We start from the raw sequence: 26,751 nt of genomic DNA, 5'->3' as shown, positions 1-26,751 counted from the left end.
GCACCCATCCCGACGGACCACGCACGGAACCTGGGCGTCATCCTGGACTCCTCACTCTCTATGAACAGACAAGTCAACGCCGTTTCATCATCTTGCTTCAACATTCTTCGCATGCTCAAAAAAACATTTCGCTGGATCCCCACCGAAACCAGAAAAACGGTCACCCATGCACTGGTCATCAGCCGCCTGGACTACGGAAACACCCTATACGCAGGTATCACTGCAAAACTCCAGAAAAAACTCCAACGCATCCAGAACGCATCAGCCAGACTCATACTAGACATCCCACGTAAAGACCACATCTCCAATCACCTGAAAAACCTCCACTGGCTCCCCGTCAATAAGAGGATTACTTTCCGCCTCCTAACCCACGCACACAAAGCACTTTACGAACTTGGACCCGAATGCCTCAACACACGACTTTCCTTCTACACCCCCTCCCGCCAACTACGTTCCTCCAACCAAGCGCTTGCTACCGTACCTCGCATCAATAAAACCACCATGGGAGGTAGATCCTTCTCCTACCTCGCAGCTAATACCTGGAACTCACTCCCCACTCACATTCGTCTCACTCAGAACCACCTAGCATTCAGAAAGCAACTTAAAACTTGGATATTCGACAAGTAATTCCCCACCCTTCTTCAAGCGCCTTGAGACCCTCCGGGTATGTAGCGCGCTATATAAATCTTTGACTTGACTTGCACCGAAAAAAAATCCTCAACACCGCTACTTTTTGTTATCTAGGTATACATTTCAATAACAAAGGAAACTGGACGAAGGCGGTCCATGCCAGAAACTTGGCCTTTAGCAGAGCAACCGGACCCTTAATTAATTTCTCGAGGAAGCTCGGCGGTCGCCCTGCCAAAGAACTTTTACAAATTTATAAGGCTAGATGTCTTTCCACTGGCACAAATGGCGCGGGAATTTGGGGCTTTACAAATACTAAGCAGATACAATTGACTGAAAATAACTTTTTACGATATCTGCTTGCTACCCCAAAATCATTATCCATCTTTTTTACACATAATGAATTGGGACTCCCCTTTGTAGAGGACACGATCAAATCCAGCCCCCTCCTTTTGTGGCACAAAATCTGGACTACACCGGAAACTTCATTAAACAGGGACATCGTCTTAGACTGCTTAAACCTAGCGGGGGCTCGTAAGATCAAATGGCTGAACTATGTGAGACAAATGTACATAAACATTGGCCATGAGGAATTTTTTAATGACCCTCTGTCCCTGGAAGTCATTTCTAAGCGCTCTTTGAAAAAACTCATAATGGATCACCTGGCCATCCAAAGGTGGTCGAGAGAGAAAGGAAAATTCACCAACAACTCAATAAGCGCATTTATCCAACCAGCAGAAATGAAATTATACCTAACTATGGAGAGCAGTCCGTATTCAAGAATGCTACTGACAAGGTTTCGAGCTGACACGTTCTTCCGCCTGATAACTTTTCCTAAATGCAATGACTGGGGAAAACCACTGGAAGAATGTCCCTGTGATGGAGTTTCGAAACAATCAAACATTCATTCTACCCTGTTCTGTCTTTTTTACCTGGTCCCTAGGAAACAGTTTTTAAAACCTATACTTATCAAATGGGATATCAGAGGATCCCACGATGCCTATCACAAACTTAAACAACTAGAGACTGCTTTTGAGATAAAGGCTGTGGCATCCTATCTGAAGACCATCATAGCCCATAGAAAGCTGATGTAAAGCCCGTTGAAAAAAAACATTTTTTTTACTAACTGCTTCCTCATTTCTCAAATGAACTGGTGAAAGGACACAGATGATATTTTAACTATTGCATTAATGAATTTAAAAAGGTTTTTATTCATGTTTTTATTTGATATGTAATTCTTTGTGCTTTTATGATTCTGTTCTCAAAATCGAATAAAGCTATTTTGAATTGAATTGAATTGAATTGAGTTAGTCTGTGTAGACATTATGATTTGAAAGGGTTAATTAGCTGAGGGAGTGTTAAAGAGTGAAAATGCATGCAAAAGCCCAAGTATTCCAGTTAGATATTGAATAGCCTTATTTGTTTTATAGCAACTTTGGTACATGGATATATTTAGATGAATATGCAAAGCTTCTTGTCCTGCCAAGGCTTTGCGTTGTATCATGCCAAGATTTGTGGATTGGGGGAGGGGTACAGCTTCGGTCATGTCGACAAAGGTGATCTCAACAAGCCTAAGTATAGACTAGGGCAAATGGAAGGATAGTTGGTGATAACTGGTTAGTGCAAGCCAACTTTTAGTGTATGAAAAGGATGGGTGTAGGACATTCTGGTAAGCTCACAGGCCGAGTTGTGTCGATCTGCCGCCATCCACAGCCACTGTCCTTCTGAATCATATCCAGGGTTTCTTTAGTGGGACCTTCCCAGTGCTGGCATGTGGGCCAGGAACTTATGACCATGTTTCCCACTTTATCTTGGTTAGCAGGAATGTAATGTTTGTGATTTACTGAATTGCAACTATTGTGTGCCAACATTGTGAATATATGTGACTTTCTTGCTATTGTTTTGATTAAAGTCATACTGTATCAGCTTTGTGTGTCACTCCTTACTGGGTGCCCTTATTGATTTGTATTTGATAAAAATAGCTATTAGTGGTGGCAGGTAACCAGTTCAACACATTGGTACTGTCAAACAGCACATTAGAAATAAAGCACTCTAAATCTGCTATAAATGTTGAGAAAATGTGTAATAAATAATTGACTGAGTAATTAATTGTCCAAACAGGCTGACTCGAAAACTTGGAAGCGATCACCGAAGCAGAATCAATTAAAACTGTGAACATCTTACGGCCTCCTCTTGTCCCAGAGATCCACCTTGACTTTCGAAGTTTATTAAGAAGGGTTTTGAAGATATCACCCACACTTTGGCACAGGTCTGGTCCTCAAAGACTTGAAAACGCACAGGTTATCTCCCTGTTAAACGACCCAAATTAAAATAATAACTGCATAGATATTGCTATCATTATGTTTGCACTGGAGAAGGTGGCATCTAGGAAATTGCAGTTATTTCTTGAGTCAAGTACCTATTTAGGTGAATGGTAGCCAGACTTTAGACTCCCATCATCGAGAAGGAGGCTGCGTTGCTTGATGTTAAGTCTTCTGCCCTGGAGATTCTAGACCGGCTAACCCTAGTTTACTGGATTTGTAAGCAGCCTTTGGATGTAGGATGGTGGGTGTGTATATGATATTCAGTCATCTAGACAACATGATCCTTGCTGCTAGCATGCAAAGAGAGCTGGTTTACCCATTTTCTTCATGACAGGCATTCTGACCTTAAGGTGTGTGACTGCTGGTCATCCCTGGAAGAGGATAGCAATGCGGTGCTCCTACGGCAAGGATTGTCACCCATGCTTTTTTAATTCTTTTTGAAGTATTTGTACCAAATTCTGATAACATCGAACACAACGTTCCTCGAAAAGTGAGCACAGAGGCTTACATGCCATCCTCCCACAAAAATACATAATTCCTGATGAAAAAAAGGAAAAATGAAGTGATAAAGCGCAGGGGTGTAGCTTGGTCAGTATGACTGGAGGGGGTGTGATCTTCAGATTTACAAACAAGCATGAGCAGGGCTTAAGGGGAGGTGGAAAGAAAGAGGATTGTGTGGATTGTTAGGAGAACTTAAAATTGCAATATTTTTCAAACTAATCAACTTTTTTAAGGCCTTCAAAACATACACAAGTTTGTGTGTGTTTTTTGACAGCAGTATGGGCATGTGAAAATCCTGTGTGAAATCTAGCAGGTACTTCACCATACCCGACTGGAAGCATTTGCACTCAACTATTTACTACAGAATACATTTTGTATGGGGTTTTAGCACCCCAAACACACCGCCTGGACCTGAGCCCCTGAGAAAGTGCGGTGGTGCATTCTGTAGTAGCGGTTTCACGCCAATAAGTACACCGCACACCAATGACTGTTATTCACTGAAGATTTATTCCTTTACGGAGAGCGCTGGGGTCACACCCACACGAAGGTCCTTCCCTGCAGAAGATTGCAGCCGCGACTCCCAGCATGCTCCAGCACAACTCGTGGTGCTAGCCACTAGAGCGCTACAAAACATATCTCCCACCGTTAATAACACAATAACAAGAACTGTAACAACCAGAAGTACTGAGGGAAAGATCCCGGACACCAATGCTATAACAAGTTTAACTGACTACTGATCTGGAAGGAGGGGAGGGAGACCGGGGAAGACAGGGGAAGAAGGCAGGCATAACATACCACAAGATTACATATCGTATTCTCTGTATCTTTTGGGTAACACTACTGCCCTGCCTGTGTGGGTGCTTGTTGTGGGTGCTTGTATCATGGTTGTCTCCCTCATGTACGCTCTGGTTTCCCTTGGGCTCCCTTGCTGATTACCATTGGGAGCTGTGGAGGCTTGTCGTATGATGTCTAATTCGCTGATACTTTGGTCTTCTTGTGGCCTAAGTTGTAGTGTAGTTTCTAGGCTCCTCTGTTCTTGTGTGTTGCTGCTTCTGTCTTCATTGTCTCTTGTTGTGGCGTTTTTCTGTGTGACTGTCTCTGGGCCATACTCCTCGTTATCCGACTCCCAACTGATGTTACTGGTGCTTGATGAGGCATCTCCCTTGTCCCATCCAATCATTTTATTGCACTTGGCCATTCTGTTGTGGGATGAAACTTTTCCATCACTTAATAGGGCTGATCGTGTGTAGGTTTCTTTGACTTGCAGAGGTTTGCTGAACTTGCTGTCACCTTTTTTTTTGTAGTTGTGCCAGCTTTACTCGGACCCACTCCCCTTTTCTAGTGAAACGTCTCTCACCCTATGCTTCTTTTTGTAGTGGTCCGTGTACATTTTCTGTGCCTTCTCCAAATTGCTCCTGACTACCGCTGGGGACTGCTTACTTTGTAGTGTTGGGTTCATCCAAACTGTGTTGTCTCGTGTGAACGGGTCTCGGCCCGGTAGAATCTTAAACGGGCTATATCCCGTTGCTGTGGAAGTAATGCGATAAGCCCAAACAGTGTGTCTAATTTCCATCTTCCAATCCTTCCCGCGCTGATGGCTGCTTGCAATGACCCCATGATCACACGGTTAGACCTCTCTGCGAGGCCATTTCCAGCACAATGGTACACCGGGCTGTGTTTGGTCACAATGCCATTCCTTTTCATGAACGTAGTCCATTTCTTGGAGGTGAACCGGGGGCCATTGTCACACGTAATTACTTTCGGAATTCCCTCTCTCAAGAATGTGGCTGTGAGGAAGGCAATTAATCAAAAATTGGGGAGTAGGGTAGACGGTCCATTCATCACCCCAGTAGCAATGGCTTTGTAATCAAAAGAAGAATGGACACTTGTTACCACTTTAACCATTGGTTAAGATGGGACACTCTCATAAACGCGGTGTTGCTCGTGCGGTGTATGTCTTTCTTCCGCCCCTCACACGCGTTATGGCATTTATCATCGAGTGTTCCAACAACGTGCTATATGCCAAGCCTCAACCCGAGGCAACCTCTGGCGCTAGTAGCAGTGTCCAGAGATAAGGGAAGGGAAAGGTAGGGCACCCAGAGAGAAAGATAAGAAGCATATACTACACCGATGGAAGTTTTATTAAAAAGGTGAAGTATTGCTATTAAAATTGGTTGCGGTATAATGGGAGGTCGAGTTAATGGATCTCTTTATACCTTTTTAACTATAGCGTCAACATGTTTCTGCTCCATGTCGCCCAGCCGGGTCTACGGAGCATTCGTCAGGACAAGTACACAACACAAAAAACAGATAATGAAAATTACTTGCACCATTTGTGTAGTAATGATATATGCTGAATTTTCGCCTTTTCGGAAATTGTCTGAAAAAAGGGAAATAATTCTATATTAGGAATTAAGTCTTATGGGTGCATATATAGCATTCATGTGATCTCTCAACGTTTGTGGAGGATTGCTCTATGTAAGTAAAAGAAAAAAGTAAAGAAGAACTGGTATAGTGCTCTGAGGAAAAACGTGGTACTTATGGCTTCTTTGGAGGGTTTGTAGTTAGTTGCTGCAAGTGGTCTGACGTTTATTAATGGACTGACAAGGAAGTTAAGCTCAATGTGGAGTTAGAGACTATGTCGGTCAATACGTACAGGACAGCGTGGCTAGTGCAGCGTTTAATTTTGAAGTGACACAAGAAGGATAATAATCTTAAAAAGTGAAGTGCGCACACAGTCGAATAGCGGTAATCTTACCTATTATGCTAGCTGAATTCAGCTTCAGTCAGGTGGCAACGGGACTCTCTGGTCCCAGACTGAAACGAAAAAGTAGTAAAGGGGGGCCTTCAGGCAGAGTTCTTACCCCGTAAAGTTCAGCGCTTACCCGAAGCTGGCCGCCATTCTTACCAGCGCATGGGAAGTTCCCAGGACTTGTGCTGTCTCTGCCCCCGGATGCTAGGTGCCGGTTTCCTGTTACTATTGTAGGTTGGAAGAGTTATGGAGCTAGAGAACAGACTCTACATCTACTGGCGCTATCGGCAGGTTCAGGTTTTGAATTAATGTAAGGTTGAATATTGAACTACAGTTCATTATGGTGTAGAACAATTAGGATATTTAGCATGTAATGGATTTATAGAATTTAGTAGAAGTTACAATTTTTTGTTGTTTGATATAAATGATCTCCTACCAGAAAATAGGAAAGTTAGACTTATCTTTTTTCATGGGGTACTATTAAAAGCATCACAGATCAAAGCATCATCAGGCAAAGGTATATCAAACCCACTGATTTGAGAAGTCTAGAAATGTCACCTGTCACAGGTCACTATCCCTGTGGCTCCTGTCAAGTTTGCAAATTAACAACTATCACACAATCACTACAACTTACAGACTCCCTCACCTGGACACAAAAACAACACACGAATTGTAATTCGACCCATGTGATCTATATGATCCAGTGCCCATGTGAGAAGAAATATATCGGAATGACTTGTAGAAAAGTCAAGACCCGTTTAGGGGAACACAAAAGCAACATCCGACTAAAAAAGAACAACACAAAGCTCTGTTCCCACTTTGTTGATCTAAATCATGATTGTGAAGAAATGAGATGGACAGTCCTTGAGAAACTAACAGACAGACCTTGGAATGCCACACGAATCTTATTCGAAAAAGAGCAACGGTGGGTGGACCGATTGAAAACCCATCTATTTGGGCTCAATGACAATATCCCCTGGTGCCAGTTCTCATAAAATAGGGAATACCTTTGCCTGATGATGCTTTGATCTGTGATGCTTTTAATAGTACCCCATGAAAAAAGATAAGTCTAACTTTCCTATTTTCTGGTAGGAGATCATTTATATCAAACAACAAAAAATTGTAACTTCTACTAAATTCTATAAATCCATTACATGCTAAATATCCTAATTGTTCTACACCATAATGAACTGTAGTTCAATATTCGACCTTACATTAATTCAAAACCTGAACCTGCCGATAGCGCCAGTAGATGTCTGTTCTCTAGCTCCATAACTCTTCCAACCTACAATAGTAACAGGAAACCGGCACCTAGCATCCGGGGGCAGAGACAGCACAAGTCCTGGGAACTTCCCATGCGCTGGTAAGAATGGCGGCCAGCTTCGGGTAAGCGCTGAACTTTACGGGGTAAGAACTCTGCCTGAAGGCCCCCCTTTACTACTTTTTCGTTTCAGTCTGGGACCAGAGAGTCCCGTTGCCACCTGACTGAAGCTGAATTCAGCTAGCATAATAGGTAAGATTACCGCTATTTGACTGTGTGCGCACTTCACTTTTTAAGATTATTATCCTTCTTGTGTCACTTTAAAATTAAACGCTGCACTAGCCACGCTGTCCTGTACGTATTGACCGACATAGTCTCTAACTCCACATTGAGCTTAACTTCCTTGTCAGTCCATTAATAAACGTCAGACCACTTGCAGCAACTAACTACAAACCCTCCAAAGAAGCCATAAGTACCACGTTTTTCCTCAGAGCACTATACCAGTTCTTCTTTACTTTTTTCTTTTACTTACATAGAGCAATCCTCCACAAACGTTGAGAGATCACATGAATGCTATATATGCACCCATAAGACTTAATTCCTGATATAGAATTATTTCCCTTTTTTCAGACAATTTCCGAAAAGGCGAAAATTCAGCATATATCATTACTACACAAATGGTGCAAGTAATTTTCATTATCTGTTTTTGTGTTATGTACTTGTCCTGACGAATGCTCCGTAGACCCGGCTGGGCGACATGGAGCAGAAACATGTTGACGTTATAGTTAAAAAGGTATAAAGAGATCCATTAACCCGACCTCCCATTATACCGCAACCATTTTTAATAGCAATACTTCACCACTTTAATAAAACCTCCATTGGTGTAGCATATGCTTTTTATCCTTCTCTCTGGGTGCCCTACCTTCCCCTTCCCTTATCTCTGGACACTGCTACTAGCGCCAGAGGTTGCCTCGGGTTGAGGCTTGGCATATAGCACGTTGTTGGAACACTCGATGATAAATGCCATAACGCGTGTGAGGGGCGGAAGAAAGACATACACCGCACGATTAACACCGCGTTTATGAGAGTGTCCCATCTTAACCAATGGTTAAGTAGTAACAAGTGTCCATTCTTCTTCTGATTACAAAGCTAGCAGAATCCATCCTCACGCACGACATAGACATAGCATTCATCACCGAAACCTGGCATAATGATTCCTCCCTTCCACTCTCGTCCCCCAGGCATTACAAACACAAACAAAGGTAGAACAGACCAAAGAGGAGGAGGCGTAGCAATCACCCACAGAGACAATATTTCCGTGACGGAAACCGACTTCTCCAACTACAGCACCTTTGAGTGCCTAACTGTCAACATCAACACTTGCAACAAAAAAACACTTACCTGCCACCTCATTTACCACCCCCCAGGCAACTCCACCACTTTCCCCGAACACCTGTCTGACCTGATAGCCCACTGCTCACTACGAGACGCGAATAACCTTATTATGGGCGACCTCAACCTACACTGGAACGAAGATAACAACCCGTTAATTCAAAACCAGAGTGAGCTACTATTCAACGATAACCTCTCGCAACACTGCACAGAAACAACTCACAAAAAAGGTGCAACCCTAGATGCCATCATAGCCAACCATGACGCGGTGACGATAAACCACACCTTTCCCGTTGATTGGTTCGACCACCACTTAATCCTCTTCTACCTCACACAGCCAGCCACTATACAATCCCCCACCCAAGAACAGCCCAAATGGACCACAAATGTTACTCAGATCAACATGACTGACCTGGAGGAAAAAGTCAACTCCCTCCTCACTGCCTCCTTGGATGATCTATCCACGACAGAACTCACCGACTACTAAAACACATCCCTAACATCCATTCTAGACCAGATAGCCCCCCTGAAACTAAAAAAACACATCCGTAACGAAAATAAACAACTTCTTTTGCTCCGCCCTGGCCAATGCAAAAAAACAGGCCAAATGAACTATTTAAAATCATCAAGCAGCAAACCACTAAGCCCCCGGTAACCCTCACCCAGGCCTCCAAGGAACTGTGCGAAAACTTTGCCATCTTCTTCGAAGAAAAAATCTCCAAGATTGAACACTCCCTAGACACCAACGCCAACCCTGCCTGCGAAAGCCTGTCCCCAGCTCCAATAGAAAGCACATGCCTACACCACACAAATACAGGGAAGTCCTTCAATCCCATCACGGAAGCCGAGATTATCAAGCTAATCTCCACCTCCAAACCAGCCTCTCACGTCCTGGACCCCATACCCACTCAACTAACAAAAAAACTCAAACTCTCCATAGCCCCGCTCTGGTGCAGAATCATCAACAGCTCCCTGAGATCCGGCATCATACTTGAATGCCTTAAAGTCGGACAAGTAATGCCACTACTAAAAAAAACAGGCCTTGACTACATGGACCTGAGCAACGTCAGACCCGTCTCAAAAATCCTTGAGAAATGTGTCCTTTCACAACTGACTCAACACATGGACAACATTAAACTTCTTGACCCCCACCAATCAGGATTCAGAAAAGGTTACAGCACTGAGACGGCGATCCTCAATATCACAGATGACATCCACAAGTCACTGGACTCCGATCACTGCTGCCTTCTCATTCTCCTCAACCTATCGGCAGCTTTTGACACAGTAGATCACCAACTTCTCATCAAGGCCCTACAAGAAAGGGTAGGTGCAGATGTGAAGGTCCTCCGCTGGTTCACCTCCTTCCTCCAGTACTGCTCGCAAAGGAGAAAAATAAAAAACTTCACCTCTGACCTCCACCCCATCAGCAGAGGTGTGCCCCAAGGCTCAGTGCTCTCACCACAACTGTTCAACATATACATGGAACCCCTCACCACCATACTCAAAAAGGTGAATATCCCCTTCCATCTATACGCCGATGACACCCAGATCTATCTGGAAACTTCCTCCCCAGACAACATCCTCAGACTAAACAACACCCTAAAAGAAATTCAACACTGGCTCACCCTAAATCACCTTAAACTCAACCAAGACAAAATGGAGATCCTCCTCATCTCCAACAAAAAGAGAAGCCAAAAATCGCAGAATGGCTTAAAGCTATGGATGCCCTAAACGGCAATCTCACCCTGGCTAACCGTAAAATCCCTAGGAATCACCCTAGACCCTAAACTGGACATGACCAAACACATCAAAAACTCTGCAAAAAGTGCCTTCCTCAACCTAAAGCTTCTCTACAATATTAAACCATTCATCCCTTCTAAAGACCACAAACAAGCCACCCAATCACTGGTGCTATCCAGACTCGACTATGGCAACGCAATCTTAACTGGCACCACAAAATCCCACTTGGCCCCCCTCAAAACAACCCTCAACGCAGCAGGGAGAATGGTCACCGGAATCAGAAAATACGACCACATTTCTCCAGCACTAAAAGAACTAAAATGGCTTCCAGTCGAACATCGAGCTAACTTCAGAACGGCCTGCCTCACGCACAAAGCCCTTCACACTGAAAAAAGTGAATTATCTGGCCGCCAAACTCAAGAAGGCAGGGCAGACAAGAAACCTCAGGAGCTCAAACTCCCTCTTTCTCATCTCCTTGAGAACACACAAAACAAACCCGCTGCAAGGTCATTTGCTGGAAACGTACCAAAAATCTGGAACTCCATCCCAACAGATATCAGAACTATCCCGTCCTTCACAAAATTTAAAAAACACCTAAAAGCCCTCCTCCTCAATCGTTCCCTCCCGAATGCATAGCTGCCAAAAGTACGCTATCCCTGATGCCGATGCTCTCTGACTCTACATCGCTCAGATCCACCTGAGCCCGTTTCTAGGCAAATGTGCAAACAATTGAGCTGCCTCAAGACCTCGGACTACCTCAATAAAGCATTCAACGAGGCTACCTCAGGACTCAATCACTACCGCAAGAAACCTATGCCTCAAGAAGACATTGCACTCTTGGACTGCCAATCTTTATGCTTTTAAGACTACTGTACTATGTAACTTTTATGAAACACTGTTGCAAAGCGCTCTGATACCCCCGGGTCAGGTCAGCGCTATATAAAACGCCGCAAATAAAAAAAAAATAAGTATGTATTCTACATCATACACAAAGTCCAACAACCTGAGGGTCACTTTTGCAATGCCCGGAGTGGCACTGTCATGTCCGCTGGATGTAAGAACCTTAAACAACGGCTTGTGGTCCGTCCGGAGGAGGAACCTGGAATCCCAGAGAAACTGTCTGAATTTTTCCATCGCCCAGATGGCCGCCAGCATCTCCTTCTCAACGACGCTGAACTTCTCCACGTTGGGGGCCAGAGAGCGAGACGCGAAGCTGATGGTGGTCACAGCGCCATCCGTGGACATTTGTGATAGGACCGCTCCCAATCCTTTGTCGCTGGCGTCCGTGTTGAGTTTGGAGAGGGCAGATTGATCGAAGTCATGTAGAGGCACGGCGTCACAAATGTCGTTCTTGAGCTGTAGAAATTCTTCATTGGTGTCGGTTGACCAGTCGAAAGCATTCTTTTCTTTAAGGTTCTGACGTAGATAATGTGTCTTGGTGGTTAAGTTTTTTACGAATTTACTAAAGAATTCAGTCAATCCGAAGAGGTGTAGGTGCTGACTTGATTGCTTCCATGTTGGCACTCTTGGGGGAGATGCCTTTGTGGCTTATTTTGTGTCCGAAGTAGGTGACGGTGTGGAGGCCAAATTTGCACTTTTCCCACTCTGCTGTGAGGCCGTTATGTGATAAGATCCGTAATACCGTAGAGAGCTTCGCATCATGATCTTGTTTGGTCTTTCCCATGATCAGGATGTCATCCTGGAAGTATTGCACTCCACTGATGTCTTTATACAGCTTGTGCATCAGCTTCTGAAACACCGCTGCAGCGGATGCCAGCCCAAAGGGCATCCGCCGGAACCTGTAGCAGCCGAATGGTGTAATGAAAGATGTTAGTTTCCTACAGGAGGGGTGCAGCGAGATTTGATGGTACGCAACTGTGAGGTCAATGGTCGAAAACCATTTGATTCTTTTGGTCTGGGCCAACATTTCATTGATTATGGGCAACGGGAATTTGCCCACTATGATGTTTTTGTTGAGTTCCCTCAGGTCTATGTAGAGGCGCACCTTCCCATTGGGCCTGCGTGTGACTACCAAGGGCGCCAACCATTCCACGCTCTCGATTGGCTCGATCACCCTGTTGTCTTCCAGGCATTGTAGTTTACAACTGCACTGCCTCCCTGCAGTTGAATGGGATGTTCCTTACTTTATGGCATACTGGTGTGGCTCCTTCCTTGAGACAAATTCTGTGTGTGAATTTGGTGAGCTTGCCTATTGGGCAGCCAAAGACTGCAGGAAAGTTGTCCTTCTATGTTCCACCCTCACTTATCTGTGGGTTGTCTGTCATGAGTACTTGTGTAGCACCTCCTAGATTCAGTTGAATACCTAATGCCCCTTGGTCTGCCCACCCTAATACAGAGGGACCTTTTTCCGCCACGTACAGTTTCCCTTCTGAGGTCCTACCTTTGAACTCAAAGCAGAGTGGGCGGAAGCCTACCCTAGGGATCCTCTCTCCTGTTAAGGTGACAAGGTGAACGCCTGTGGGGTGTAGGTGAGTGCCTCAGGTGCGTATAAAGTCCCTTTCCCAGATATTGCGTTGAATGATGGTTTATGGTGAGCCTGAGTCTGCCACGATGGAAACTTGTATACCTCCTATGGATAATAAGCAAGAGGGTTTTTTGGTGCTGTTACAATCAATACCCAGAACTTGGTCATCAATGCAAAGAAAACTGTTCTCATTAGCTTCTCCCTCCACCCCATCTGTGTCGGAATCCTGTAGGACACATTTAACAGAGGAGTTGCTGGGCTTGCGTCTACACACTTTCCCAAAATGACCCATCACTCCACAGTAGGAGCATTTGACACGAAATGCTGGACACCGTCTGTCATTGGCTGCTATTCTTGTGGTCACTTGGTGCCTTGTGGGGTACGGCCGCTTTGGATAGTGGCTTCCTGTTTTACTTGGCCCCAACTGTGGGTGGAATTTTGCTCTCGTGGGATTTGGTGTCCGTCACTCTGCACACTGTGGCCTTACTGGCACGGTCCTTTTACGCAGCTACAGCGCACCGTTTAGATAGTTCCACCTTCTTGACCATGGCAATGATCTCATTGAGGGGTGCATCTCTGCTAACCCACAGCTTCTCCTGTATATTTGTATTGACAGTGTGCATCATTATCTGGTCATGTACCAGGTCATTGTGGATGTGTCCGAACTTGCAAGTGACCGCTAACTGTTTAAGCGCAGCCACGTAATCTTCCACAGACTCTGTGTCTATTTGTTTCAGTTGGAAGAAATTATAGCGGTCTATGGCCGTACAGACTACTGGTTGGTAATGACTGCCTAAATCCTGCAATGCATGTTGAAAGATATCATCGTCATTGGGGAGTCTAGTCTTTTTTACCATATTCTCATACACTCTAAGACCTTCCGGCCCCAGATTGTGCAGAAGGATTTTCTTCCTGCGTTTGTCGGAAAATGCCTCTTTCTCATCGTCCTCCAGAGCTGACAAATAATTCAGAAAATAGCCCTTCCAGTCCTCCCACTTCATGGCAGGTTCGTGAGGGAAAATGTCTGTGCACACATCCTGACTGGGAGATGGGGCCGTGACCAAGGTACCCCTTCCTGAAACATAAGCAATGGTGCGAGGGAGCCTGCATTTCAAGGAATCATCCCTGCAACCCAGGCACCCCTGCACTATGATGCAAGGTGTCTGTGTTGACACTAGGCAGCTTTTTTTAGTGCCAACGCAAGGGAAAACACTGCGGTGTGCCGTATTCATATGAACATGGCGTATCCCTGTGTTTTTTAAATAGTGCTGCTAAATTGATTGCAGTGCCGCACTGTGCCATTTCTTTGTGAACATGCCCCAGTGTTGCTGATTGCTCCACAAAATAGCATCTACATCTTACAACACCAAACTCATACATCTTTGGGAACCAGGGATCCGGGACCCCAGAGCAAAATAATTACGTGAGGGGTATACTACATACCTTACCTTTACAGAATAATCAATTTTCACTGAACCATTCCTCTCATTTTTGTTGTACATGGCAAATACAACCATCCCATCCATTTCCCTTATGTTTGAAGCAGACCACTATGTGATCTCCATAAGCTCTATACTTGCTCATATTTCTTGAGACAGCCATTACCTTCACATACATATTTTCCACAAGCAAGCACCAGTCCATGCTGGAGACCCACCTTCGTCTGTTATTATTGAGGAACTTCCCCCACCAACCTGCAAAATTGTGGCAGACTACCAGAAGGCCCAGGTGATAAGATATCTGATGGTATCAGTGAGTCATTCTTTTTTTGTCACGTTTCAGAGGGACCCACGGTAGACAGTGACTGCTCGGCTACAACTGTAACAACTGGGGTCTTTCGCCACGGTTGTCCTGGGGCTCATGTACTGCATAGACATTAACTATTAACCAAGAATCCCTTTTTACCACATGCATTCCAAGGTAACAAAGCAGAGCAGTCCAAGGCTTACTCAGAGGGGGTGTGATGGTGTAGAGACTCAGCACACAGTGACGCAACATGAAATACTAAATAAATCTCTTCCAGTGAGTGCACTGCCTGTGAGCTTGTAGATTCAGAGCACAGCAACACTTTGAACTAACCCTGGAGATCTGACCTTCACTGGGGGTGTATCAATGAAAATGGAGGGGTAGACCAATGTGCACTCAACCCTGCAGCAATTCTTCCAGGGCTCTGATTTTCTGTAGGGACGTTTATCTATAAGTAAGGGTTGTGTGGGACCAGCAGCTTAGGGTACCCACCAGACAGCTTCCCCTAGCAAAGGACATAACAAAGATGTCTCTAGCTCTGTTGGACCAATTTACACATATTTTGTAAATGTTTTGCTCTTGGTGGAGCTTTCTGACTACCAGTAATGTCCTTTGTAGCCCCCCCGGCCTCTCAAAGCTTGTGTCTTTGAAAGAACTGTTTTTCAACTGCTCTCCATCTGATGAGGGAGAGTTCAGGGCCTGCGCTCTTGGCCTTTAGCCCCCCGGAACCTGCTAGCAAGTTTTTTTGCGGTATCCTGGACCTGCTCTTATGTCTGATTGCTTGGTATTTCACGTTGGCCTGGGGTCTTCCTCAGCAGCACCCAATGGCCATCAAGGCAGATTACCCTCCTAGCTTACACTTCCAGACCACTTTCAGGGCACCTGCTTGTCCACCAGGAGTCAAGGGATCCTCTTTTAGAGGTCACACCCCTCAGGATCAGTTCACAGAAGTTCCAGGGGAATTTAAGGTGCCCAGCATGTTCATTCCACTACTGTCCCCCAGAGGGAATAAGGAGGCCATTGCTACTAGCTCTCGGGACAGAGTCCAAGGGGTGTAAGCTTGAGTCATTAGTCCTTGAATCCTGTTTCCCATCAGATATCATACATTTCTGAGTTCCTGTCTTCAGCAGGAGTCAGGAATGTTCTCTCTTCCAGCTGGGCATTCTTCTTCAGGTTCCAGCATGTTCGCAAACGTGTTTCCCTTGTTCATGGACGTTTAAGTGGGGGTGAATAGTTTTTGAAAGTGGGTGCCTTAGCCCAAATCAAAAGATGACACATCATCCTTCTGCTCCACTTAGGGATCAATGGTCACAGCTTTGTGAGAAGATAAAGCGTAGCCCATCTGAAGCTCATTAAAGGCCAATTCAGAGAACTATGATGAAAATGGAAAGTAATGAAGGCGTGCACATACGATCAAATTATTATATATTATGTGCAATCTGGCCCTTTGCTTACCCTAGGAAAGCACACGTTAAGTGTTTCTCTGTAGGTCCAGCTACAATGCAAATACTGTAAATCACTACAGAATATAGCTTGTTGTGTCCCTGTAGCTCAGAACAGGAGGCCAGTCAGTTAGCCTTTGGAGTTACTCTGGTGGGCCAGGGTTCAAAAAGCAGGCCCAGGCATACTTCTTCGGGTGGAGGGCATCAGGGCAGTGCTTGCATCAGTAGGGCAGTTCTTCTTCTGAGTCTTCCACAGGTCCAGATTATCTGATGAGTGTTTCAAGGAGTTCAATATTTACACATGGGTGCCAGCCATTGAAGTAAGGGGACTCTTAACATCTGGTTCTGGAATGTTTCCCAATTCCCCTGCCCAGGCTCCAAGTGGCCTAGGGTGAAAATATTGTGGTGTCAAGTTATTTGTTAGTTAGGACAAGAAAACTTTCCTAAAGGGGCTTTTTCAGAATTATGACTTAAAATACGACCTTGCCTTTAAAGAGGATTTTACATGATATTTGATTTGAGTGTAAACATGATTGTCCTATCTGCGCCCAAAGTTAAGCTATCATTTATTAAGTTTAATAAGACACCCTAATGTTATCCTATAGGAAAGATAGGCCTTACAATAAGTGAAAAACTACTTCAGGAGTTTTTCACCACCAGGACATGTAAAACATAATTCCACATCTCTTACTTTTTAAATACAATGCATCCTGCCATATGAGCCTTTAGGGCCTACCTCAGGGCTGACTTAGGATAGAAATGACTGTTTAAAACAGAAGAGAAGAAAAGGCCCCAGGTCCTATCCCAAATGAAGCAAAACCCAGAGCAAAGATAAGCGGAATAAAACGTATAATAGTGAAAGGCAGAGGAGATGGCGCTCCAGGACCTAATGGAATTCCACAAGCCATTTTTTAAAACGATCCATCTTTTTGGAGCAAGCATTTACTCAAATTATACAATGAAATAGAGCTCTTAAACTGTATCCCATCGAATTGGCAAGGCTTGTACTGACACCTATCTATAAAGGTGGAAATAGAGTGAACCTATCAAATTACAGGCTAATCGCCCACCTGGACGTCGAAGCTAAATATCATGCTGCACTCATTTTGGAAGATCTTAAGGAATGGACAGACAATTTTAATCTAATTACAATTAATCAGACAGGTTTCAGGCAAGGTATAGGGGAAATATCAAACATCTTAGTCCTATCCTTGATGGCAAATAAAAGTAAACAGAGGAAACAACAACTTTACCTCTGTTTTATAGACTTGAAGGCTGCATTTGACAGTGTAGATCGCCATCTCCTTTGGAAAAAACTGCGTACCTGGAACATTCCCGAAGTGATACTACAAAACTTGAAGAAAAAATTACTGTCTCTACTTAAACCTATTTCCACTAAACTTGCAGAAATAGACTGAAGTTTGAGTAAAATTTAGAACCAGTTACTCTCGCCTCATTTCATTCCGGTTGGAGGAGGGCCAAATGGATCCACTAATCGAACCGGGGAACCAGTTACTGTGCCAAACGAGCTGCCAGGGGTGCCTGGTAGAAGCTGCAATACTGGTATTCAAGCCTCTCCAGTACTGAGAGGCAATACATCTGTTCCACATGTCAATGAGAGGCAAAGGCCTGACTTAAGTGAGTTTCCATATTTAGGAGTGGACCAGGGAGTATATCATCGACAATATAGAGCTAATCAATTTAATTTACCCCCAGAGGCCACTCCTTACACTGTCATCTTGTCTAATGTACCCCTATTGCAATCTGGAATGGAGGAACATTGGACCTCCCTTAGGAACAAAGCCCTACATCATTTGGATAATTTAACAGGACTCTGCAGTTGTTTATTTAGAGAATTTAAAATGACGAGCAAAATTTCCTGGATAGGGGATTCTGTTAAAACTAGTAGAGGCGACTGCGTGATATTAAACTTTGGATCCCCACAAATTGTCAAATTGATTCTAGAGAGGGCTGGAACTAGCGAAACACATCACCAACTGTAAGAGGTAGGGTCGAGCAAATAGAGAGAACACATACCCAGGGTACTTATGAGTTTACTGTTCCTACCCATAACAGATATGAGACACTCACAAGTTTAGAAGAGATTTATTGACTGGACCCCTCAGTACCACCGAAGACAATTATAAATAGTGAGTCGGTCTCTAATGAGGAAATATTAGTGTCAGGTATCCCCATCAGGGAAATTTATGCAGGGACGAAGATACTCAGCTGGAATATTGTGGGGTTAAAGAATAAGTTTGACGATGCCAGGTGGAGGGCTTGTCTAACTGAGTCCGACATTATTTGGTTACAGGAAACTTGGGACACCAAAAACTTGTTTAATTTGGATGGCTATACAACTTATTGGTCACCTGCAACAGCTTCTTCTATGGGGAGAGCGAAGGGTGGTTTATTGACGCTGATTTCCTTGAAAATTGCTACTACCCATACCAAACTGGAGACGGGCTCACCCCATTGTTTGGCAGTACAAATTGTGTCCATTGAGGCTGGCAACTGGCTTATTGTAAATATTTATAATTCCTTCAAAATAACTTTTAATAACGAACATTTATGCAATCTATATCATTTTCTCGAATCATATAGCGAGATAAATACTAAATCTTATTCGGTTATTGTTTTGGGTGATTTTAATGTACATTGTTGTATTGAAAATTGCCATGTTTGGGATAGTTTAGGACCAGTTGACCAAGAAGATACCCATTTTGATCATTCATCACAGGGACTCTACTTGGAGGAACTGGTGGCCGAATATGATCTGATTTATCCGAAGTCAACTGATGGGGGTTCAACAGTTCCAATCTTTAAGGGCAATGGCATTGGGTCAATTATTGATTACATTTTCATTAGTGCTGTAATGATTAATAGAGTAAGTGGGTATACTGTATCCTGGTCTACGTTTAGTGACCATAATCCTGTTACACTGACCTTGGTGGATGACCTAAAGAAATTAGAAAAAACTAATAGAATGGTGGGCAATTTAGACATTTGGCCCACTGACCAAGCTCGTAGAATAAATTGGTGTCGGTGGTACCTCAGGATTTCCATGCCAATCTGCTGACCATGACTGGCCAGGAGATGTCTATCTGCATGAATGAATGTAATGGGGACGAGGATGTCTTGGTGGCTTAAACTAAAATCTGTACCCAGATCGCCTCGGATCTAAAACGGCTTTGTAAAGATCAGGACACAGTTGGGGAGAGATGGTTTGACCACAATTGTTCAGTAGCCCACCAGAAATTGTTGGCTGCTCTAAAATCGAATTTATCAGATAAGCCAACAATAGCTGCACTTAGGAAAACCTATAAATTGGCCCTAATAAACCCGAAAAAGGAGATCAGAAAGGAAGCCTGGAATGAGTTATTATCCACTGACGTCATCAAAAATAGTGCTAAATTTTGGGAAGTGGTTAATAAACCTTTCTTTCATGTGTCTCTCAATTGTCAGCTTGACAGTGGTATCCAGGAGCAGGCCCAGCTAAATAATTTTAAACTTGTATATGACAGGGAAGACATTTATGCCAATTCCGATTTTAAAACGTAGGCATATACAATATCTTTTTCAGTGTGAGATGTGTCAGAGGCAATTAAACAGATGACGAGTAATAAGGCCCTAGGACCGGATGGTGTGCCGGCTGATCTCTTTAAATCTGATATTAAGACTTGGTCGAAAATATTGTATAATTTCTTTAACAAGGTCTGTAAATCGGGACTACCTAACACGTGGTCAGAGTCCGTAATAGTACCTATTTTTAAAAAAGGTAATAGAGGGGATTCTACTTGTTATCGCCCCATCTCCCTCATTGATTCCGCAGTCAAGGTGCTCGGAAGGGTGGTGCTCAGTCAACTCACGGGATGGCTTGAGGAAACGAAAACCCTTTCAGATCTGCAATGCGGTTTCAGAAAGTGCAGGGGCACGTCAGATCAATGCCTCAATTTACACCTACTGATTGGGAAATATACAGTTACCAAGAAGGGAGCACTCTTTCTGGCATTTATGGACCTTTCCTCGGCCTTTGACCGAGTGAATAGGTCCAAATTATGGGTCATGCTCCAGAAATTAGGAGTTTATTTCCTTGCAGACCTGCATAGGGATCTTTTTGCCACCGTGAGATATGACCAGATGGGTAATTGTACTGGAGGAATACGTATTGCCAACGGTGTCAGGCAGAGGTGCATTTTGGCCCACTTACTTTTTACACTTTATATTAACAATTTGGACTCTGTACTATGCAAAGCGTGTCAAGATATTCTGCGTTTTCGGAAACGTCTGATCCCGGCACTCCTTTATGCGGATGATGTCGCTCTTTTAGCACGAACTGCAGTGGGGTTTAAACTACTTTTAAATTCATTTGCGACCTTCATGAAATCCCTAGACCTTAGTGTCAACTTCTCCAAGTCCCACATAATGACAATTGGTTGTAAAACCAAATGGGCTAAAACCTTTCACTGCGAGGGGAACGTATTGTCTAGGGTTTCCACAGTCCCGTATTTAGGAATTATTTTTGACGATCAAGGCACTTGGTCACCACAAATTCTAGCAAAAAGAAATATCCTGGCCAGATCAACGTCTGCTGTCTTGGGTTTTGCACGTAATTTGGGGGCTAGACCATGCAAGCCCTTTTGAAAATATACGGTGCGAAATGCGTCTCCCTCGCAATGTATGGTGCTGGCATTTGGGGAATTAGGAATGTGAAAGTAATTCAGGTCGTTGAAGATAAGTTTTTTAGAAATATTTTATCTGTCCCACAATCTACAGCTGGCTATATTGTTCATCAGGAATGTGGAGCTGGTTTTGTAGAGGACTCAATAGCCATGGCACCTCTTTTAAAATGGATCTTGACCTTGTTGAAACCGAAACTAGAGCTAAACCAGGATATTTTTAAAGACTGCTTGGCCCTCGACCATGGAAATCGTATCCCCTGGCTCAGATATGTTTATAATTTGACATTGAAATTTGGCCGACCTGAGATATACAACTCACCCGAAAAGCAGTTGAAGGGGGACGTCAAATGGGTTAAGGATTCATATCTTTTAATGGCTGGCATGGCTAGAGAAGATAGGGAGCTGGTAAAGCCGACAGTAAGGACTCACCAATTGCGGAAAACTACTTTGACTATTGAACCATACTTGGTCATTGTCACAAACCCCAAACATCGATTCCTACTGGTTAGATTCAGGCTGAACCTAGTTCATTTCCTCCTTGCAGATTCACCAGGCTGGAAGAGAGTGGAAGATCTAGGGGGTTTGTTCATGCAATGATTTTTCCGCACGGGACTCAACGCACTTTATTTTCTTCTGTGAGCACTTTATTGAAATCCGGAAGCGTTTTATCATCCCAATTCTAGCAAACAAAGGCTTCTTGCAAGTTAACAGCTCTTCTTTACTTGCAGTTATTATCAAATGCGTGGGAAATTTTTAATGTTGCCAGTTTCCTTACTGCGGCTGTTAGAATTAAGAGAAAAAATAAGCTACGTATGACCGGTCCCAATGCACAAATCTGAATTAATCGAATGTATGGATGCCTTAACCCTATAATGTAGTTTTATGAAATTTACCCCAAATGAATTGAATTGAATTGAAATGAATATGTATTGTGTACTTAAATTTTTTGTATATTGTTAATATTCTTTATATGTAATTTATGGTTTTATAATTCTATGGTATCCATTTTTTTAGCATGCTTTTATGGTTTTAATATAAACCGAATAAAGTATTTTTGACTGACTGGATCTTCACTGGAAGTGGCCTACCTGGAGTTTTCATAGCTTCCTGCTTGCCCTACATCTACACCACAGTGTAGTTTATCCCAGCAGTCTTGGGATGTTTTCTTAGGAGTTCTAATTGCTACTCCAGTCACCTACTTATCTCTCGTGGTCCACAGATGCTATAGCTGCCATACACCCTTCCTCCAGGCAAATGGCTCCTGTCTGTGAATAGTGCTGATCCAGCACAAACAGGGAAGTTTAAAGTGATGGAAGAGGAGTCAGAGACGTAAAGCTCATTATGACTTCTCATAAAACATTCAGGATGTTAAATCCTAGAGATGGCTCTTGGAGTGACTTTGGTAAAGCTGCAGCATTACAGCTCTATTGAGGGAGTAAAGGAAATAGTACGTACACAGTCTGGATTGAAAGCAGTGTTTAGCTTGTACTTTCTGTTTGCTTGTATTCCCTAGAATAAGTAAATGTGGGTAGCCGCTTCTGCATCACGTCCAGCACACACCAGGCACATGCCATTATCTCCTGACTGGGGACTTCATATCCCGAGGTGCTCGGCGCACCGGACACCCATAAAAGGGAGAAGCTGGCCTGCTGCGTCTTGTAGCTGCTTCTGCATCCAGTTCAGCACACGCCAGACACAAGCCATTATCTCCTGTCTGGGGACTTCATATCCCGAGGTGCTCGGTGTGCGTTGTGCGGGACGCACATAAAAGGGAGACGCCAGCCCGCGGCATGTTGTAGCCAGGGGCGTAGCTAGAGCTTGTGGCGCCCGGGGCTATCCCTCAGATTGCCGCCCCTGATGAGGAGGCGGAAGGGTACTAGGGAAAAAGGACCGAGAGACACATAGTATTGCCACTAATAGTTACCTCGATCATGCAAGTTACATGCACATACATGACACGGTCCAAGGCTACACAGTTAAATACACCGGTGACCGTCAGTACAAAGGAGAACACACAGACTGCCACCCTGCAGGATTTCAGGAAGGGCCTAAAAACATGGTTATTCGATTAACGTCCCTCATCAGCAGCACCGCCCCCAGTGCCTAGATGACCTCACAGGTGATAAGTAGCGCTATGCAAATCCTGTTAGTTTGATTAATTGACACCAGATTTACACACATCGTTTGTGCGCTATATTTTATCTGCAAAACTGTATGTCTTTGCAAGTTAGAAATTACCAGCATTCGCAGGGTTCTATACTTTATGGAATGTTCTCTGACACCCCACTGTACAACTGACAGCCATGTCTACGTTTCTGCAGTTGCAGGGCAATGCCTGCAATGTTCAGCTCATGGTTTGTGCACGTGGAGGGGTGCAGCTGGCACCAGAAGTATGTCTAACAACAGCAGGCCGGACATAAAGGAAGCATAGCTGCCATGGTTTCAGATTGCTAAGTGTGACATTTTTATAATGTCAGCGTAACTATGAGTGACATTTCAATAACAATGAGTGACACTTTTTTCGCTAGGAAAATCAAGCAATAAAAACAACGGAAACATAAATATCCGAAATTACATCCATTTGAGCAACAAGAAACTGCAAGAAGATTGTTAAACGGCTGCAAAGCACTGAAATGGAAGGGTACACATGCAGCTTAGAGGTCACAACCCCTCTGCAGACTGTAATTTATGTCAAAAAGACACACTGAGCAATTTGATAAAAATCAATTTGCTGATAACAGCAGGGTCTGCGGTGCAGCCCTTTATTAACAACCTAAGGCTGAAGCTGTTGCATTGCTAGTCTAAGCAATTAACACTGAGACACAATAGAGCATGGGGGTGCATGAAAGCCTCAGGAGAAAAGTTTGATTAAAGTACACATAGCCTAGGGGTCACAACTCGGCTGTAGGCAGTTTTATTTCAAATATATACTTTTTGAGAGAGTGGGCATTAAAAAGCCTGAGCTATCTGACAGTACTTGCACCAGTGCGTGTTATGCAGCAGGCTGTAAAAGTAGTCTTAAAAATACATATGGCACTGCACACAAGTATTTGCTTTAAAACATACTGGCACTCCTACTGACTCCTGAAGACGAATGACTTCTTGTGGCAGCTGTGCATCGAATCCCGCGCGCAGGTGCCCCCACGTGAGAAGCTTAGACAGCTCCTATACTTCTGCACAGGTTCGCCGGCGACTCAGAATGCCTGCCTCACTTGAGTAAGCCACAGGTAGGCCTGAGGTCATGGGTCGAGTCGCCAGGCAGGATCTCATCATGCTGCTTTGAAGCCCAGCACTTAGCAGGCAGTTGACCGACTAAATTTAACAGCAGCCGGCATTGCCTGGAACCGCCTGTCCCGGATGGCATGCGTCGGTGGTGGGAATCAATCCATTCCTCAAGATCCCCACCCACCGGGACAGGGTCAAATAAATTGAAGCTGGCTTCCAGGCAGTCGCGCAGTTTAGAATTACAGGCCTGCCAAGTGTCACACATTGGGCGTGACGCTAACGCATTTCAGTGTGGTGTTCCCGCAACACCGCACTGAAATGCATTGTCACGCATTTTTGTTACTGACCACACTCTCTGCTGACAGTGCTGAAACTGGCTGCCCGCTACGCCAGGTGCTAGCGGCACTGGCGCTCAGACACACCTGTGTGTGCCCGAGGCCGCAGGCAGCAGACTTCACTTGCGGCCAGCAGCAGCACAGTTAGTAAACAGCTAACTCTGTGCTCTTAGACTCAGTGCTACAAATGTTACCATTTACCCTGCTGCCAGTGCCTGCACGGGGCTGTCGCAGAGAGTCACTGACTGACTGCCCAATTACCGAGACCCGGGCGGGGCCTGCCCTCCGAAGTAGTTTCGTTCACAGGCTGTGGCACCGTGGATCAGGATGGACAGACGCAGGGGCACCAAAACCGCAAAGTTCACTGCCGCAGCTGTGGACAAAATAAAGTGCGACCACCGCTAATAACGCAGGGCTGCCTAATTGTAAATGTATGTTCTGGCTCCAATCCATGCTTAATTCGTCCAGAAATGCCAGCCGAGACACAAGATGCAAATTTTAAATAGGACGTGGTGCTGCACGCGGCGCGGAAATGGGCGCCAGTTATGAAACTTTCTAAATGTTTAATTCTGCCAAGAGTGAGCTTACCTGTGCTTGCACCGCCAGCAGTATTTGGTTTGTGCCTGCTGCCTCTCCATAGCTGCCAAGGTTTCAGATTGCTATGAGTGAAATGTTCATAATTTTAGGAAAATTATTAGTGACATTTCAACGACTATGAGTGACACTTTTTTGCGAGTAAAATCAAGCAATGAAAACGAGGGAAACGTAAATATCAGAAATTACACCCATTTCAGCAACGCGACTGTGCCTCCAAAAGCACATTTTCATAGCATAGCAAGTCAGCAGTAGGAGATCATGACGTACACCATAACAAACACCTTTTCAGGTTGCCCTCATATGTTATATACCTATTTTGCATATCAGATTCTGTTCATTTAAGCTTATTTAAGGATTTTACTTTCTTCAGAAAAATCAGCAGTCCAGCCTGACAAGGCCACAAACAGACAAAAAAGAAAACACCCCACACACTGTGACCTGAACCGCCATAAGGAGATCAGACTGTACTGGTGGCAGAACGTAAACTAAAGAGATAGCTGCAACCTCATCTCACGGGGAAATCGCCATGGCCTCAGCTGCACCCTGCATGCGCTGCCAAAAAGCTTGTGTGTCCAATTTAGGCTTCATGGAAGCTCCGGGGCGGCCCGCCGGTCCAGCTCCATATTATCTATAGATTCTCTCACTGTACAGGACGGACACAACCTCTTCCCCCCTCTTCCCTCCAGGGCATAGGCTTCCCCGCTGTGCAGTTCAGGGTGAGGAGCTGCGACCTGCTGCTGTGCTGCCAGTGCTTGAAAATCTGCTGCTATTGTGTGGTGCACATCATACACTTTGTAGCTGCAAACTGACTTTTTCCTGCACCGGGCAACATAAAGGAGCTCTGGCCTGTGTCCCCCGAGATTCAATTTGGAAAGGCAGGATCCGGCTGGCATGGGTCCCTCCCCCACCACCACCACTTCCCGATATTATCCTGACGTGGTCCTTTCTGCCTGGGAGTCCCGGTCAGAACCGAAATGAAAGGCCACCGGGCACTGATGCAGGGCCTTGTCCGGTATACTGTATCAAATTAAATCGGAGTAGACAGCAAAGCAATGAGAGCTGTAACGGGCACACTACAGTGATTAAAAAAATAAATAAAAGACTATCAAATTACCTGGGTACTTCTGGCACAGCGATCAAAGGAGTATTGTCGGGCCCAGCGTTATGAGAGGCTGAATGCAGGCAAAATGTTCTCCGGCAGCCGCACCTGGGCCCGAGTCATGCAGCATGATCCTTACAGGCTACAGGCACCAACTACAGTCTCGACGGATGTACTCACTTGAGAGCCGGCGCAGCCTAAAAGTGCAGCACAAACCTTTGCGTGCGGCAGCTTACCCACGCATGACTGCGAGACCGTAACTCATCCCTGGCTCCCTGCCTTAGCCTCTGTGCGTGAATTGCCCGGAAGTGACAGAGACTGCATGCTCTGACCTCGCGCACGCACCACACCTGCGTGCAGCCTAGAAGGTCACGTGAGTTTGCTTCAAACGGGGGCTGCGCGCGCGGCACTGGTGGCCCGTTGCGGCGGCCTTTAGAATTTATTTGGGGACACTGACTGACAAAGTGGCAGACAGTGAGTGTCCCCAAATAAATTATAAAAGCCACCTCAACGGGCCACCAGTGTCATGAGGCCGCCGCCTCC

The sequence above is a fragment of the Lissotriton vulgaris genome, chromosome 7, assembly GCF_964263255.1.
Source record: "Lissotriton vulgaris chromosome 7, aLisVul1.2, whole genome shotgun sequence".
Classification (NCBI taxonomy): domain Eukaryota; kingdom Metazoa; phylum Chordata; class Amphibia; order Caudata; family Salamandridae; genus Lissotriton; species Lissotriton vulgaris.
The sequence above is the reverse complement of the archived record's forward strand: the minus strand, read 5'-3'. Positions refer to the sequence as shown.